The 17,398-nt window shown below is 44.5% G+C and overlaps 4 non-coding genes across 4 annotated transcripts; 3 read left to right on the top strand and 1 right to left on the bottom strand.

Moving 5' to 3' along the window:
- The first annotated feature begins 2,695 nt into the window (after positions 1-2,695).
- Positions 2,696-2,885, top strand: LOC133145889 (U2 spliceosomal RNA). The gene has a single exon (XR_009711136.1). It is a non-coding gene; the product is annotated as a U2 spliceosomal RNA (small nuclear RNA).
- Positions 2,886-8,597: 5,712 nt separating this feature from the next.
- Positions 8,598-8,761, top strand: LOC133145732 (U1 spliceosomal RNA). The gene has a single exon (XR_009710983.1). It is a non-coding gene; the product is annotated as a U1 spliceosomal RNA (small nuclear RNA).
- Positions 8,762-10,762: 2,001 nt separating this feature from the next.
- On the top strand, positions 10,763-10,954 carry LOC133145757 (U2 spliceosomal RNA). The gene has a single exon (XR_009711007.1). It is a non-coding gene; the product is annotated as a U2 spliceosomal RNA (small nuclear RNA).
- A 5,131-nt stretch (positions 10,955-16,085) lies between these two features.
- On the bottom strand, positions 16,086-16,277 carry LOC133145809 (U2 spliceosomal RNA). The gene has a single exon (XR_009711059.1). It is a non-coding gene; the product is annotated as a U2 spliceosomal RNA (small nuclear RNA).
- Positions 16,278-17,398: the final 1,121 nt, after the last annotated feature.

Below are 17,398 nucleotides of genomic sequence, written 5' to 3'. Positions count from 1 at the left end.
CCTGTTCTCCAAAGTGGACCTGGTGCGGGGTTATCACCAAGTCCCGGTGCACCTTGCTGACATCCCTAAAACGGCGGTGGTGACTCCTTTCGGGCTTTTCGAGTTTCTTAGGATGCCCTTCGGCCTGAAAAACGCGGCCCAGTCCTTCCAGCGGTTGATGGACTCTGCGCTTAGGGACATGCCTTTCATCTTCGTCTACTTGGACGATGTCCTCGTCGCCAGCTCCTCGGAGGAGGAGCATGCGGCACACCTGCGGGCCCTTTTCACAAGGCTCGACCAGCATGGCCTGATCATTAACCCGGCGAAGTGCGTCTTCGGGGTGCCGTCGATCCAGTTTCTTGGGCATCTCATCGGCAGTAATGGGGCCACCCCCTTGCCGACAAAGGTGGAAGCAGTCTCCGCTTTTCCCCGCCCACGTTCGGCCCGGGGGCTCCGGGAGTTCCTTGGGATGGTTACGTTCTACCACCGATTCATACGCCGGGCGGCCCACATCATGCACCCACTGTATGGGGCCCTTAAGGGTAAGACCCCCAACCAGGACATCGACTGGACCCCCGAGAGGATCAAAGCTTTCGAGGATACTAAGGCTGCGCTGTGCCAGGCCACCTTGTTGGTCCACCCGTCGCCTGGAGCCCCGGTCGCCCTCACAACCGACGCATCTGACTACGCAGTTGGTGCTGTATTTGAGCAGTGGGTTGGTGGCGCCTGGCAACCGCTCGCCTTTTTCAGCCGCCAGCTGGTCCCTAGGGAGCGCAAATACAGCACATTCGACAGGGAGCTACTCGGCGTCTGGTTGGCGATCCGCCATTTCCGCTCCATCCTGGAAGGCCGTGAGTTTACGGTTTTCGTCGACCACAAGCCCCTCACGTTCTCTATGTCCAAGGTGGCTGAGCCCTGGTCCGCCCGCCAGCAGCGTCAGCTGTCATTTATCTCTGAGTACACCACAGATATCCGACACATCGCCGGCAAGTCCAACGTGGTCGCCGATTGCCTCTCTAGAGCGGTCGTCCACACGGTTCAGCTGGGGCTCGACTACTCAAGTATGAGTGCTGACCAAGCCTCAGATCCTGGGATCCAGTCGCTCAAAGACTCTGACACTGGGCTGCGTCTGGAGGTGGTCGCGGTTGGCGACTCAGGAGTCAGGCTGTGGTGCGACCTCTCCACCGGCCAGCCTAGACCACTTGTCCCTGCCGGCTGGCAGCGGGCTGTCTTTGAGGCGATACACGGCCTGTCCCATCCTGGCAGAAAAGCGTCCGTGAGGCTGGTGGCTCAGAAGTTCGTCTGGAAAGGGTTGAAGAGGGACGTGCGGGCCTGGGTCGACTCGTGTGTGGCTTGTCAGCGTGCGAAGGTATACCGCCATACCAAGGCCCCGTTGGAGCCGTTCACTGTCCCCGAGAGGAGGTTCGACCACGTCAACATCAACCTTGTGGGCCCGCTCCCCCCTTCCCATGGTTTCACCTACCTCCTCACCATGGTGGACAGGACGACCCGTTGGCCTGAGGCCGTCCCCCTCTCCTCAACCTCGGCTGCTGACGTGGCCCGGGCGTTTATTGGCACATGGGTCGCGCGCTTTGGAACACCTTCAGACCTCTCCTCGGACCGGGGTGCACAGTTTACTTCCGAGATCTGGAATGTGGTTGCTGGAGGCCTGGGCGTCAAGCTGCACCGCACCACCGCTTATCACCCCCAGGCTAACGGGCTGTGCGAGCGGTTCCACCGCTCCATGAAGGCTGCTCTACGCGCCAGTCTGGTGGATGGCAACTGGGTGGACAGACTTCCCTGGGTCATGCTGGGCCTCAGGACGGCCCCTAAGGAGGACTTGCAGTCCTCGTCCGCTGAGCTCGTCTACGGCCAGGTACTACGAGTTCCAGGGGACTTCATTCCAGACGCCACAACGCCTTGGTCGGCGGCAGGGCAGCGGTCCGCCCTGCTGGAAGTTGCCGGGACGTTCGCACCTGTCCCCACGTCACGGCACTGCACCCCTGTTTCCCGGGTGCCCACCAACCTACGCTCGGCGGGTTTTGTGTTCATCCGCCACGACGCCCACCGCGGGCCGTTGCGTCCGCCTTACGACGGGCCTTTTAAGGTCTTGCAGCACGGGAGTAAGAGCATGGTCGTGGACATCGGCGGTAGGCCTGAGACTATCTCGGTTGATAGGATTAAGCCTGCCCACGTGGATGTTTCCCGGACGTTGGAATTGGCGCAGGCCCCACGCCGCGGACGCCCCCCAGCGCCTCGCCCCTCCGACCTGACCGAGCTCCCACCTGCCCGACCGACAACGCGACCGTCCAGCCCAGCGGTCTTTCCGGCGGCGCCCCCTACCCTTGACCCCCTGCCAGCCCCTGCCACCTACACCCGCTGTGGTCGGGCTGTCGTTCCTTTCCGGCGCGGGGATTTTGACTATGGGTGAATTCTGGGGGGGCTTGTGTAGTGGGTTGACATAATTCACCCGGAACCTAAGTTCACGTTGCCGAGTTCCGGTGGGATGTTTTACACGTGTGGGAGTTTCCTGTTTGAGGAGTGTGTGTTAGGATCTCGAAGGGAAAAGAGTCGGCCCGTGGTTGAGAGAAGCTAATTATAAATGTCATTAAAACAACTGCCGTTGGCACCGTCATTTATCACTCCGCCTCCGACTCCAGTCCTTGCACACCACAGTCTCTTTATTTAAGTGGTTTCCTCAGACCAGTTTCAGTACATCGCTTCTTGGCCTTTTGGCTAAGACCAGGTGTAGTATCTGTTCTTATCAGATTAATATCTGATACGTTCCCTATCCGGGGACCATGTATATATTGGATTTTCGCAACAGGAAATGGTATAGGGGCTTGCTCCGTCCACTCTATGCATCGACCTGGTATTGCAGTACCTCCAGGAGCGGTGCGCCCCCCTCTACTGGGCAAATAAAAAGTAGTTTACATCACAATCCGTTAGCTTCATTCTCACAGGATGAAGCAGAAAGTCAACGACGTCTTGATCGGATTTGATTCAAGTTCATGTTGTGTGCTCACTGTTAGAGTGGTGCTCACTCTAACTTATTTTGCAAGAACCACTCGGAGACAAGTTAGTCGTTTTGGGCACCTGCAGGCGGAGAGTCCATTCGTCACTGTGCGTACAGCAATGATCGAATGACGTCTGACTCTCGCTTCCCACAAGACCATCTTTATTAAGAGAAAAAGAGTGGGGGTGACCATAGACTGAATAGACAAGTAAAAAAGGCCCTTGACCTCTAGATTAGCAGGGCAGGGGATGTTTTACGACATTGTGTAGGATGGAACAAGCTAGGTTATTTATTACTGGTTACACACCAACATAAGCATAAAACTAATCTACCAAGGTTATTCATTACTGGTTACATACATTCCAACATAATCATATGATCAAGATAGTTTTGGAAAACCCTGACACTCACCTTATATCTTTATTAGGTAATGCACTCTGAATTTAATCAGGACCCGAACCGATGTCTTTAATCACTTTTATTCATGAAACAGAGGGCCATCAACTTGCCGCTCTGTCTGCATATTCATTTCCCTGAACGTCACTCCTTCACTACGTCATCACGTAGGCCCACAGTACAATATCAGTACATGACATCCCCCCTTTCCTTAGAAATAAACTGTACCATCACATACTAATATTGACCATGTAATTTACATCATCATCTTTTGCTAACCGAACATTGTATTGTCTAACTTTTCTTATGTAACCCATAAACATTTTTTTCTCTTAAACAGTGAACAATATATTCAGACACAACCCTTTACTTTTACTTTGTCACAAAGTCTTTGAACTTTGCTGGTATCTTTTTGACTCTCTGGGGCCTCATTTCAGGTTCCTGAGCTTCCTCTTGTGGTGTCTGGTTGCAACTGTCCACATTTCTGCTCAGTACATTTTCCTCCCCTTCAGTAAAAGTCTTCGGTGTGTCATGTCCTTCAGTATTCTCATATGATTGGTATTTCTTCACGTGAGTGGTATTCCGGTGGTAGCGAGCTCCAGTTGGGGATTCAATTACCACTTGACTTCCAGTTTTACTCACGACTCTATGTGGGGTTGGATTGAATGGTGTTGTGAATTTGTCCTGTTTGTCCTGTTGTACCAGTACTGTGTCTCCAATGTCCACATTTGAGTACTGGGCTCCTCGTCGTTCATCAGGATAAAGCTTTGCTTTCCCTTTTTGTTCAGCATCCCTGTCACGAACATCTAGAGCCGTTGTTTTGGACTCAGAGAGGTCAGGCAACTTTCCTCTCATTTTCCTGTTGAAAAGAAGTTCAGCTGGACTTTTCCCTGTCGTGGGGTGTTCAATGCTCCTGTAAATAGTTACATATTTCCTCAGTTCACGTTTCCAGTCCAGCCCTTCTGCCTGTGCAATCCTGATTCTCTTCATCAGTGATGCATTTTGACGTTCCACTTCTCCATTGGCTTGTGCCCATTTTGGTGGTGTTCTCACATGTTTGATTCCATTTGTTTCACAGTATTCCCTGAAGAAGTCAGATTTGAACTGTGGTCCATTGTCCGATTTGATCGTCACTGGTAGTCCATGCCTACTGAAAATGTCCTCAATTCAGTCAATAACTCTGTCCGTGGTTGTAGACGTCATTATTTCATACTCATAGTAGCGACTGTAATAATCTACTAAAACAAATATAGACTGATTGTTTGGTAGTGGTCCTAACAGATCTACAGCCACGTCTTGCCATGGTCGATCTGGTAAGATTGTGTACCTCAAAGGCTCAGGTGGATCTGGTCTGGCCACTATTTGACATCCATGACAAGCTTTACAGTATTTTTCTGCTGCCTTATCCATGCCAGGCCACCACACTTTTGTTCTGAGATGTTGTTTTGTCCCTACAATTCCTAAGTGTCCTTCATGAGCTAATGCAAGTGCTTTTGCTCTGAGTTTTTCTGGTAAAACTATGCGGCTTCCACGTAACACAATGTATCCAATCACACAGAGTTCATTTACAATGGGTGCATATTGTTTACATTTTTCGAAGTGTCCAATTTCAATTGCATTTCGCACCTCCGTCAGCTCTGGATCTACAGCAGAGGCTTCTTCTACCTCTCGTGTGGTAAGCGCCTTTGGTGTTGCATTAACTGCAATGAATCTCACATACTCTTCAGATTCATGTTCATGTATTCCTTTTGTCCCTGTGTCTGACAACAACCTAGATAAAGAATCAGCAATATTTTGTTTTCCTGCAATGTGCACCACCCGAAAGTCATAAGGTTGAAGTCTGAGGACCCATCGCTCTATACGAGCACATGGTTTGGATCTTTTACTGTATACGACTTCTAATGGCTTGTGGTCTGTGATTAAGTCAAACCTACGTCCGTACACATATGGATGTAGCCTTTCGCATGCCCAAACTAATGCTAGGGCCTCCCTTTCTGTTTGTGAGTATTTGCGTTCACAATCTGTCAGACTACGACTAACGTAGCACACTGGTACCTCCTCAGAATCTTGTTTTTGTACAAGCACTGCGCCTAACCCTACAGGACTTGCATCTGTGATTATTCTGGTAGGAGCCTCTTTGTCAAAATAAGCTAAAGTACCTGCCCCGGCTAGTTCAGTCTTTAAAGTCTGAAATGCTCGTTTTTGTTCTGGTCCAAACACAAATGTAGTCTCTTTCCTGGTCAATCTCCTCAGTGGTTCAGAGAGCGTTGCAAACTGGGGTATAAATCTACTGCTGAATCCTACCAGTCCTAGGAAACTTCTCACTTCAGCTGCCGTTTTTGGTTCTCTGGCATCCTTAACAGCTCTCACTCTCTCCTCAGTTGGTCCAATGCATTTCTGGGTCAACAATATGCCCATGAAAACAAGTCTGTCCATGTTAAATTGGCATTTTTCCACATTCAGTGTTAATCCGCATTCTGAAAGTCTTTTCATGACTGCGTGCAGGCGCTCGTCATGTGTCACCTGGTCTGGAGCGTGGATGATCACGTCATCTGAGATGTTCTCCACACCCTCGATGCCTGCTAGTGCATTGGCTATCTCGTGCTGGTATTGCTCACTAGCGGACGAGACTCCAAATATCAGTCTTTTGTACCTGTAAACACCATTATGCACAGCAAACGTTGTTATTTCTCTGGACTCTGGGGTTAGCTCTAACTGATGGTAGCCCCATTTGAGATCAAGCTTACTGAATATTGCAGAACCATTCAGACCTTGCAGTATTTCATCCACTGTAGGGATGGGGGTATCTCTCCCTCACAATAGCCTCATTAGCTTTTCTCATGTCTAAACACATCCTAAGGTCTTTGTCATGTTTCTTTGGGAGAATCACTACCGGATTTACCCAGGGAGTAGGACCTTCAACCTTCTCCACAATGTCCATGTCCATCAGTTCCTTGATTTTCTTCTCGACTGCATCCCTCAAATGATAGGGTATCCGTCTCAGTGGTTGAGCGACTGGTTTCACATTTGGGTCTATGTACAGTGAGATTTGTTTGGTGTTTAATTTACCTACTCCTTTGAACACATTTGAATACTGTTGTTGCAGAATACTTTTAACATCTGTGATTGCTGCAACGTTTTCCCCTATTTTTAGTACTCCAAGCTTAATAGCTGTCATTTTACCAAGGAGTGGTTCACCATTACCTCTAATCACAATGAATTCAGCTTCTTCAGTCCTGTCACCTATCTCGATTACACATTTGAAAGCACCTTTGACAGATAGTGTCTGGGTTGAGGAATATGCATACATATTTCTCTGCTCTTTGGGCACATATGATTCACATTTTATGTTTTCAGCTTTTAGCTTCTCCCAAACATTTTCTCCCATAACATTACTCGTTGCCCCAGAATCTACTAACATTTTTAACTCAACTCCCCCTACACAAAATATTAGTCTTTCAGGCATTTCACAGTCTTTCACCATAAATGCATAGTCATTGTGCACAGTCTCTACAGCATTAACGCTTTGCTTCTTTTGTCCTTTGGTACGACACATTTTTGAGAAATGGTCCTTACCGTTGCATTTATGACATGTTTGTCCACGTGCTGGGCATTTGGGATCCTTACCCATGTGGTCAGTGTAGCCACACCTGTAGCACTGCTTCTCTGCTTTATTGTCATCACAATTCTTCAATTTACCTTTTGGCCTTGTGAACTTTCCTTTTTTCGTTGTGATACGACTGATCGTTTCCCCCTCTTTCTTGATACTGCTCCCATTCATTGCTGCTAGTTGCTCTTCCACTCGCTCACATTGCGATGCCAACTCCAACGTGCGAGCCAAAGTCAAACCAGGTCCATCCTCGAGAAGCTTTCTCTTCACGTATCCAGAACAGCATCTGCTCAGGATAGCGTCTCTAATTTGATTGTCCTTGTCTCCTTGAAAGTCACAGTCCTTCGCAGCCTGACGTAAACGTGTACCAAACTGTTGCACCGTTTCTCCCTGATTTTGGAACAACTTGTGGAAGGATTGGCGCGCGTACGCTGCATTCACTTGGGGAACAAAGTAGGAGTCAAGTGTCCTTACTGCTGCCGCGCAGTCGGTCACCTCACCCGTGTTTGGTAAAGTGAAGAAAACATCCTGCACGTCCTGTCCCGCCAAATGCAAAAGTAGAGCGCGTCTTCTTTGTTTAGTAGCATTGGTCGTATCCTCGTTCATTATCAGTCCTTTACCGTCAGCATACAACTCGAAAGATGTTAGCCATCGTGTCCATCTTGGCCCGAGAGTAGCTGGATCAGTGCAGCAAGTAAACGGTTGTAGCTCCGACTTAGCCATGTTAGCTCAAACTTAAACTTGCTCACGAAAATCGTCGTCGTTATCTCCTCTTCCTTAGAAGGTGGACGTCATCCTCGTCGCCATTGTTGTGTGCTCACCTTATATCTTTATTAGGTAATGCACTCTGAATTTAATCAGGACCCGAACCGATGTCTTTAATCACTTTTATTCATGAAACAGAGGGCCATCAACTTGCCGCTCTGTCTGCATATTCATTTCCCTGAACGTCACTCCTTCACTACGTCATCACGTAGGCCCACAGTACAATATCAGTACATGACAGTTCATGACGGTTCATCTTAGGCGGCAGCAAGAATTTACGTAACTGTTCTAAAATATGGTCAAAATGTCTTTTTTTGCTTGAGATTTTCCTATCATTGTTCCAGGATCTTTTAGTACAATTCTTGTTCTCCAAATGTTAAGAAAATGTCATTTTCAAAACTCGTTCAGAAAAAGAAGTATATATATTTTTCTGCGGTAATGTTGGAGATTTTCAATAAATACAAATTCATACCGTTTTAGGGTTCTCAGGAGAAAAGAGGCACTGCATGATGGGCATGTTTTGACTTCATTTATCGGTTTATTATAGTTGCTGGCATCACCACTAGACGGCGACTCTAGGAAAAAGGAGGTGAACAAAGACGTGGAGGCAGTAGAAAAAGAAGCAAGCCATGATGGTCATGTTTCTGAATCTATTTTTTACTTAATTTAAAATGTTTTGGTTTTGAATGACTAAAGGTGTACTATGTTAACAGTTCTACGAATGCTGTCTCATCCACTGAATACGTGTGCTCACACTTTTGTACCAAATTAGCCTCTGACTGTAGATGGTGTGCGCGGTGAAAACGTCGGCCCCGGCGACGTATACGACTCATACTTACCTGACAGGGGAGATACAATTATCAAGAAGATGGTTCACCCAGGGTGAGGCTCAGCCATTGCACTCCGGTTGTGCTGACCCCTGCGAATTCCCCAAATGTGGGAATCTTGACTGCACAATTTCTGGTAGTGGGGGACTGCGTTCGCGCTCTCCCCTGATTCTCCTGTACAATATAAAATCCCTCACACGAAGCCAAATTTCATGGTCGCCACATACTGAGCGATGGTGCATCAAGCTGTGCTCTGCAACTGTGCACCTACTTGCCGAACTTCATTCAACAAATTAGTAATTGCAAAATAAAATGTACTTACTACGTTCCCGACCCGTTATTGATACGAACGTATATGATATAACTTTCATATAACCTGCTTTCTGGAATAGCCCCACGGATCATTTCCCGTTCTCCATTTACCTACACTATAAAGAAAAACTAATGGCCAAAAGGTACGTGGACCCAGACATACAACTGATTTTTGCACCCCCTACTCTACTGGTCAAATCAAGAGTAGTTTACATCACAGTCCGTTAGCTTCATTCTCACAGGATAAAGCAGAGGGTCAATGACGTCATTGATTCAAGTTCATGGCGGCTGGCAGCAAGGATATACGAAAAAATATGATCAAAATGTCTTTCTTTAAATCAGAAATTGTGCCAGAAATTTTTAGTACAATCCTTGTTCTCAAATTTTTAAGAGAATGTCATTTTCTAAACTTGCTCAGAAAAAGAAATATATATCTTTCTGCGGTACTGTTGGAGATTTTCTATAAATACAAATTCATATGGTTCTCAGGTGAAAAGAGGCAATGCATGATGGGTATGTTTTTACTTCATTTCTTATGCTGCCACCACCACTAGATGGCAACTCTAAGAAAAAGGAGGTGAACAAAGGCGTGGAGGCAGTAGAAAGAGAAGCAAAGCATCAGTTTATGGGTATTTACGAGGGTATTTTTATATTAATACTTTAATAGCTAAATGGCTCCTATTATTGTTCCTTACATATAGTATAATTTGTGGAAAATATATTAATTTATTGCTCAATGCATAATCAATAGTTTTATATTTGAATGGGTGGATGTCACCAAAAGCTGTCCCTAAAGCTTAACCAATTTGGTCTGTAAACTTTAGCAGAATTAATAACTACAAGGCAGGACTATTAACTATTTCCCATTGACAAGTATAGGTGGCTCCGCTTTCGCAGAGCATCAAAAAATTGAGATGAACTCTCATTGTTCCTCCCCACGGAAATCTTTAGTAAAAGGCGATCGGTGAAATTGCAGCAACCATTCCTTCTAATACAAACAATAGACGTTCATAGATTTACTACATTTAGAAGGACTCAACCTAAATAGACAGTTTAAACGAGTATTTTGTGTTCATCAATGTGTTTTTTCCTTGAAACATTGTTGGCGCACAGGATTATGGATACCTGATATTTCAAACAGCGTCACCTATCGATTGGGCAACTATTTTGAGTGTGAGTTTTGAACGTATAAACAGTTGTATGTCTTGGTCCGTGTACTTTTGGTATGAGAGAAATGGAAATGATCCGATTTCTGTGTGTTATTTTCAAATGTGTAATTTCAGATTTTTATTCAACACAAATCGGGAAACAAAAGACGATCGTAATTTCCTCAAATGAGTGTTAAGAAATGCTGGCGTGGATTGGAATGCGATTCACCTCCACTGCGATGGTGGCGTTCGAGGGTTAATGTAAATTGCCACAGCAGGAAACAGAAAGTAGTTTGGCGAAGTGGGCCGCGTGTTTTTTTCCTGCGTGTTTTTTTTCCCGTCAAAATGTTCGTCAAACAGCTATCTTGCCTTCGGTCCCGAAATGTATCCAAAGATCCGATTGTTTTTGGCGAATGACCAATTCGTTTTGTTGGTCATTAAAAGCTATTCCCATCAGGAGCTCAGTTCATCGTTATTCTTTTGGGTCAACGTGAACCACGTGACACTAAACCTCCACGAACACACGAAAATCTGCAACCGATGCACAGGTTGAAAACAGCCCGGTGACGCATTATCATTCCAAACTCTTAATAGTTGAGGTTTGTTACGGTGGTCGGTACGTGGCATTAGTATGACTCAATATATTTAAACCGTAACTTGAATTGGTAGTCTCTTTATTTAAGTAGTTTTCTCAGACCAACTTTAGGTTATCGCTTCTCGGCCTTTTGGCTAAGATCAAGTGTAGTATCTGTTCTTATCAGTTTAATATCTGATACGTCCCCTATCCGGGGACCATATATTAAATTGATTTTTGGAACTGGGAGATGGAATTAGGGGCTTGCTCCGTCCACTCCACGCATCGACCTGGTATTGCAGTACTTCCAGGAACGGTGCACCCCCCTCTGCTGGTCAAATAAAGGATAGTTAAGTCAGGAAGCCATTAGAATCGGTTCGCTTCATTCTCACAGGATAAAGCAGAAAGTCAATAACGTCTTGAAAGTGTTTGATTCAATCAAGTTCATGACCTTTATCTAAATGTGAATAGCAGAAGAATTCTATCCTTTACAACAAAATAGAAAACATATCGGCCCTACGATTGGCTGGCCACCAGTTTATGATGTCCAGTGGGGATGGGCGATACCAATGATTTTGGAATCGATCCGATACCAAGTATTTCCTACCCAAAATACCCGATATTCGATCCGATATCGATACCGGAAGTGTAATTTCCCGCCCAAAAAACGATTTAAATGCAGTGTCATTCTTGCTCTTGGAGAGTCATCTATTGAATTTTGTAGAAAAAAGTATTACGTCACGTGAATTATTAACCTTTTTAGACATTAGTGCATTAGTGGAATATGCATATTAATAGTATAACTTTAATAAAAAGGAGCTATTCTTTACTTTTCTCTCTCTCTCTCTCTCTCTCTCTCTCTCTCTCTCTCTCTCTCTCTCTCTCTCTCTCTGTTGTTGGGAAAAAGTTTTGTCTTTTAGTATAATCTAAAAAGAGACATGGTACCAACAGAGATGCAGGGCTTAATCGTCATGAGCAGCAAAACTATCAATTTGTAAAGCCACTGGATACTTACATTTAATATTGTAATACTTTAGTGTTGTTTATAGGAAGTGGAGTTACAAATAAAACGTATGGCGTTCGACCACAAATTGAAAAGGGGAAAACTTTATTTATAAATGACTGACTAAAGCGTAGTAATTATTGCTTCAAATAGCACATCAACCACAAATGCTTACAATTTTTGGTTAGCACCTGATACCTGGATATGTCTTGCCTTTCTGAAACGCTGCTTCTAAGGTACTTTGATACCTTAGCCTCGGTGTGGCTGCAGGGTTTTCCGTCGCTGCCTTAGTGTCTGCGGCACGTTTCAACTGCAGCTCTTCATGAACCGTGGGGTGAATTTTGCTTAAATGTTTTGTCAGGTTTGTGGTGTTGCCACAATATTTAATTGTTTTGTGACATATTTCACATTTTGCCTCGTTGTTATTAAGTAAAATATAATATCCCCAAACCAGACTTCTCTTGCGTTCGGACTGGGCCGCCGCCGTGGCCATGCTTGTTTGTGTTTGTTTGGATTGGAACGGGAGGCGGAGGAGGAGGGCTTGGCTTGTGAGAAAAGGGGGCGGGAGCAAAGCAGAGAAGGACACGCCGGTGCAGCAGGCGGAAGGAAAAGTAGTGCTAGCATGAGTGCAAGTCGTCAAATTGGAGCAGAGAAAAATGAGGAAAAATATAATTAAATAATTGTAAGTATCGATATTTTAGCTAGGGAGATCGATACTCAAAAATGAGCAGCCTGGATCGATATATCGATACTTTTGTATCGATCCGCCCATCCCTATGTGATAGGCGCCAGCACGCCTACTAACTAGGGGTGTAACGATACATCGATACACATCGATTAATAGATATAATGCTCTGCGATTTATTGGCATCGATGCTAAAGGTAAACATCGATTTATATCGCCGTGTTTGACCTCGGACATTAGACGCGACTTTATTTTGAAATCCAGTTCATTGTTGCTTGCTTCCTCTTTTCGGGAGCAGTGCGCCCGGCGTTGTTGTGTTGTGAGCAGATCACGCACGTGAAAGGGGAGGGGACAACTAGTACGCGGCTCCTGGGCTGCTGCTATGGCTAGTGTCCAAAAAGACGAGGAAATTTGCTCCCCTTTAGGCTTCAAGTCATTCGTTTGGAAGCACTTTGGATTCCAAAGAAAAGATGGCTCAACGGCCAAGACACGTGCAGTTTGTAAATCCTGCCATGCGGTGATCAAATATTCAGGGAGCACAAATCTCGCCACACATTTAAAAAAAAAACACGACATCAAAGTTCAGTGTTAAAGTAAGGAATTTGTATACTACAATACTCTTGTAATTTCCTAAATAAAGAGTTTGCAGTACCTTGTTGATTTTGCGTATGAATTGTTATAAATCAGGATAGTGTTCTATATTTTTTATTAAAAAAAAAAAATCGATCGTAGAGCACTATATCGCGATATATCGTGAATGAATCGCAGCAGGCTTTAAGATATCGACAAATATCGTATCGTAGTTCTTTATATCGATATTATATCGTATCGTGACAAAACCCGCGATTTACACCCCTACTACTAACCCCGTGGGGAGAATCAGTACAGAAATTGGATGGATGGGCAATATAAAATATTCTCTCTGGTGTCTGCAAGCGTTATCAGTACTCACGGCGGGTGGATTCTGAAACGTGTCTGCAATGTAAAGTTGATTGTTTGGCTACCATAGGCATTTTTAAAAGCCTCTATGTTAATTTTAAAACCTTTACTTTACATCAGGGGTCCCCAAACTTTTTCCTGTGAGGGCCACATAACCTTTCCCTTCTCTGATGGCGGGCCGGTGGCAGTTTGTAACAGAAAAAGTGTGACGATCGTAGGGGAGCTTAAAAAATTATTGTTTTCCAGAAAGCCACACATAACCAAATAACGGTTATTTAATAACCCTTACCAGGTTCTTTACAGAAAAAAAGTCAGGAAACAAATAATAACACTATTAATGAAATAAATAATAACTAAACCCTCTCTGAGTTCTTCACAGAAAAAACAGGAAATAAATAATAACTAAATAACTCTCTCTGGGTTCTTCATAGAAAAAAAACCATGGAACATTAACTTTCTGTTGTGCCATGCACAATCTTAACAGATAAAAGTTCAGCTCAGTTGTCAGAGCAGAACCTCTCTGACACATATGAGCAGTCTCTTAAAGTTCTTGTGTTCCTTCCTTATAATCCTTTTGTAGGTTCCAGTAGGCTTGTAGACACCGCTGTCTTTTTAGTTTTTAGTTTGATAGTGCGTCATAGTCTGGAGTAAAATTTGTTGTGGCAATTCTTAGGCGAGATCCGAGGTGTTGGTCCGTTTACCTCGATCTGTGACGGGTAGATGTTGACGTTCATGTGGCTGAACGTCACGTCGCGTACGTCGAGCCAAATTGGCAACACTTTTAAACGCTCGGCACTGTGTTCACCCTGCTTTACTTGGGCGACATTTTAACGGAAGGATTCCAGGGGAAGGTTTGTGGGTGGCTTTAGCGCAAAACTGCATCTGAAAGCTCAGCGCGCAAATTACAAGAATGCTGTCGTCACAGCCCACGCTCTAAATTCGGGACTGATACAAATAGAGCGCGAGTGCGCCATGTCAGTACACGCACTTGTGAGTGTGCACCGAGCTTTCTGACACGGCTTCCGGTAGTAAATGCGCAGGCGAGCTTCCCCATCTACTGGGGAAACGCAGTCATTGCAGGCAAAATGAGCAAAAAAAAAAAGAAAAAAAAAGTTTAATAATACAATTTATTCAGGGTTGGCGGGCCGGATTAATCGGTCCCGCGGGCCGTATCCGGCCCGCGGGCCGTAGTTTGGTGACCCCTGACATAGAGGCTTTTAAAAATGCCTATGGTAGCCAAACAATCAACTTTACATTGCAGACACGTTTCAGAATCCACCCGCCGTGAGTACTGATAACGCTTGCAGACACCAGAGAGAATATTTTATATTGCCCATCCATCCAATTTCTGTACTGATTCTCCCCACGGGGTTAGTAGGCGTGCTGGAGCCTATCACATAGGGATGGGCGGATCGATACAAAAGTATCGATATATCGATCCAGGCTGCTCATTTTTGAGTATCGATCTCCCTAGCTAAAATATCGATACTTACAATTATTTAATTATATTTTTCCTCATTTTTTTCTGCTCCAATTTGACGACTTGCACTCATGCTAGCACTACTTTTCCTTCCGCCTGCTGCACCGGCGTGTCCTGCTCTGCTTTGCTCCCGCCCCCTTTTCTCACAAGCCAAGCCCTCCTCCTCCGCCTCCCGTTCCAATCCAAACAAACACAAACAAGCATGGCCACGGCGGCGGCCCAGTCCGAACGCAAGAGAAGTCTGGTTTGGGGATATTATATTTTACTTAATAACAACGAGGCAAAATGTGAAATATGTCACAAAACAATTAAATATTGTGGCGACACCACAAACTTGACAAAACATTTAAGCAAAATTCACCCCACGGTTCATGAAGAGCTGCAGTTGAAACGTGCCGCAGACACTAAGGCAGCGACGGAAAACCCTGCAGCCACACCGAGGCTAAGGTATCAAAGTACCTTAGAAGCAGCGTTTCAGAAAGGCAAGACATATCCAGGTATCAGGTGCTAACCAAAAATTGTAAGCATTTGTGGTTGATGTGCTATTTGAAGCAATAATTACTACGCTTTAGTCAGTCATTTATAAATAAAGTTTTCCCCTTTTCAATTTGTGGTCGAACGCCATACGTTTTATTTGTAACTCCACTTCCTATAAACAACACTAAAGTATTACAATATTAAATGTAAGTATCCAGTGGCTTTACAAATTGATAGTTTTGCTGCTCATGACGATTAAGCCCTGCATCTCTGTTGGTACCATGTCTCTTTTTAGATTATACTAAAAGACAAAACTTTTTCCCAACAACAGAGAGAGAGAGAGAGAGAGAGAGAGAGAGAGAGAGAGAAAAGTAAAGAATAGCTCCTTTTTATTAAAGTTATACTATTAATATGCATATTCCACTAATGCACTAATGTCTAAAAAGGTTAATAATTCACGTGACGTAATACTTTTTTCTACAAAATTCAATAGATGACTCTCCAAGAGCAAGAATGCCACTGCATTTAAATCGTTTTTTGGGCGGGAAATTACACTTCCGGTATCGATATCGGATCGAATATCGGGTATTTTGGGTAGGAAATACTTGGTATCGGATCGATTCCAAAATCATCGGTATCGCCCATCCCCACTGGACATCATAAACTGGTGGCCAGCCAATCGTAGGGCCGATATGTTTTCTATTTTGTTGTAAAGGATAGAATTCTTCTGCTATTCACATTTAGATAAAGGTCATGAACTTGATTGAATCAAACCCTTTCAAGACGTTATTGACTTTCTGCTTTATCCTGTGAGAATGAAGCGGACCGATTCTAATGGCTTCCTGACTTAACTATCCTTTATTTGACCAGCAGAGGGGGGTGCACCGTTCCTGGAAGTACTGCAATACCAGGTCGATGCGTGGAGTGGACAGAGCAAGCCCCTAATTCCATCTCCCAGTTCCAAAAATCAATTTAATATATGTTCCCCGGATAGGGGACGTGTCAGATATTAAATTGATAAGAACAGATACTACACTTGATCTTAGCCAAAAGGCCGAGAAGCGATAACTTAAAGTTGGTCTGAGAAAACTACTTAAATAAAGAGACTACCAATTCAAGTTACGGTTTAAATATATTGAGTCATACTAATGCCACGTACCGACCACCGTAACAAACCTCAACTATTAAGAGTTTGGAATGATAATGCGTCACCGGGCTGTTTTCAACCTGTGCATCGGTTGCAGATTTTCGTGTGTTCGTGGAGGTTTAGTGTCACGTGGTTCACGTTGACCCAAAAGAATAACGATGAACTGAGCTCCTGATGGGAATAGCTTTTAATGACCAACAAAACGAATTGGTCATTCGCCAAAAACAATCGGATCTTTGGATACATTTCGGGACCGAAGGCAAGATAGCTGTTTGACGAACATTTTGACGGGGAAAAAAACACGCAGCAAAAAAACACGCGGCCCACTTCGCCAAACTACTTCCTGTTTCCTGCTGTGGCAATTTACATTAACCCTCGAACGCCACCATCGCAGTGGAGGTGAATCGCATTCCAATCCACGCCAGCATTTCTTAACACTCATTTGAGGAAATTACGATCGTCTTTTGTTTCCCGATTTGTGTTGAATAAAAATCTGAAATTACACATTTGAAAATAACACACGGAAATCGGATCATTTCCATTTCTCTCATACCAAAAGTACACGGACCAAGACATACAACTGTTTATACGTTCAAAACTCACACTCAAAATAGTTGCCCAATCGATAGGTGACGCTGTTTGAAATATCAGGTATCCATAATCCTGTGCGCCAACAATGTTTCAAGGAAAAAACACATTGATGAACACAAAATACTCGTTTAAACTGTCTATTTAGGTTGAGTCCTTCTAAATGTAGTAAATCTATGAACGTCTATTGTTTGTATTAGAAGGAATGGTTGCTGCAATTTCACCGATCGCCTTTTACTAAAGATTTCCGTGGGGAGGAACAATGAGAGTTCATCTCAATTTTTTGATGCTCTGCGAAAGCGGAGCCACCTATACTTGTCAATGGGAAATAGTTAATAGTCCTGCCTTGTAGTTATTAATTCTGCTAAAGTTTACAGACCAAATTGGTTAAGCTTTAGGGACAGCTTTTGGTGACATCCACCCATTCAAATATAAAACTATTGATTATGCAT

Source organism: Syngnathus typhle, linkage group LG21, assembly GCF_033458585.1.
Source record: "Syngnathus typhle isolate RoL2023-S1 ecotype Sweden linkage group LG21, RoL_Styp_1.0, whole genome shotgun sequence".
Lineage (NCBI taxonomy): Eukaryota > Metazoa > Chordata > Actinopteri > Syngnathiformes > Syngnathidae > Syngnathus > Syngnathus typhle.
This window is presented reverse-complemented; position numbering and strand designations above follow the sequence as displayed.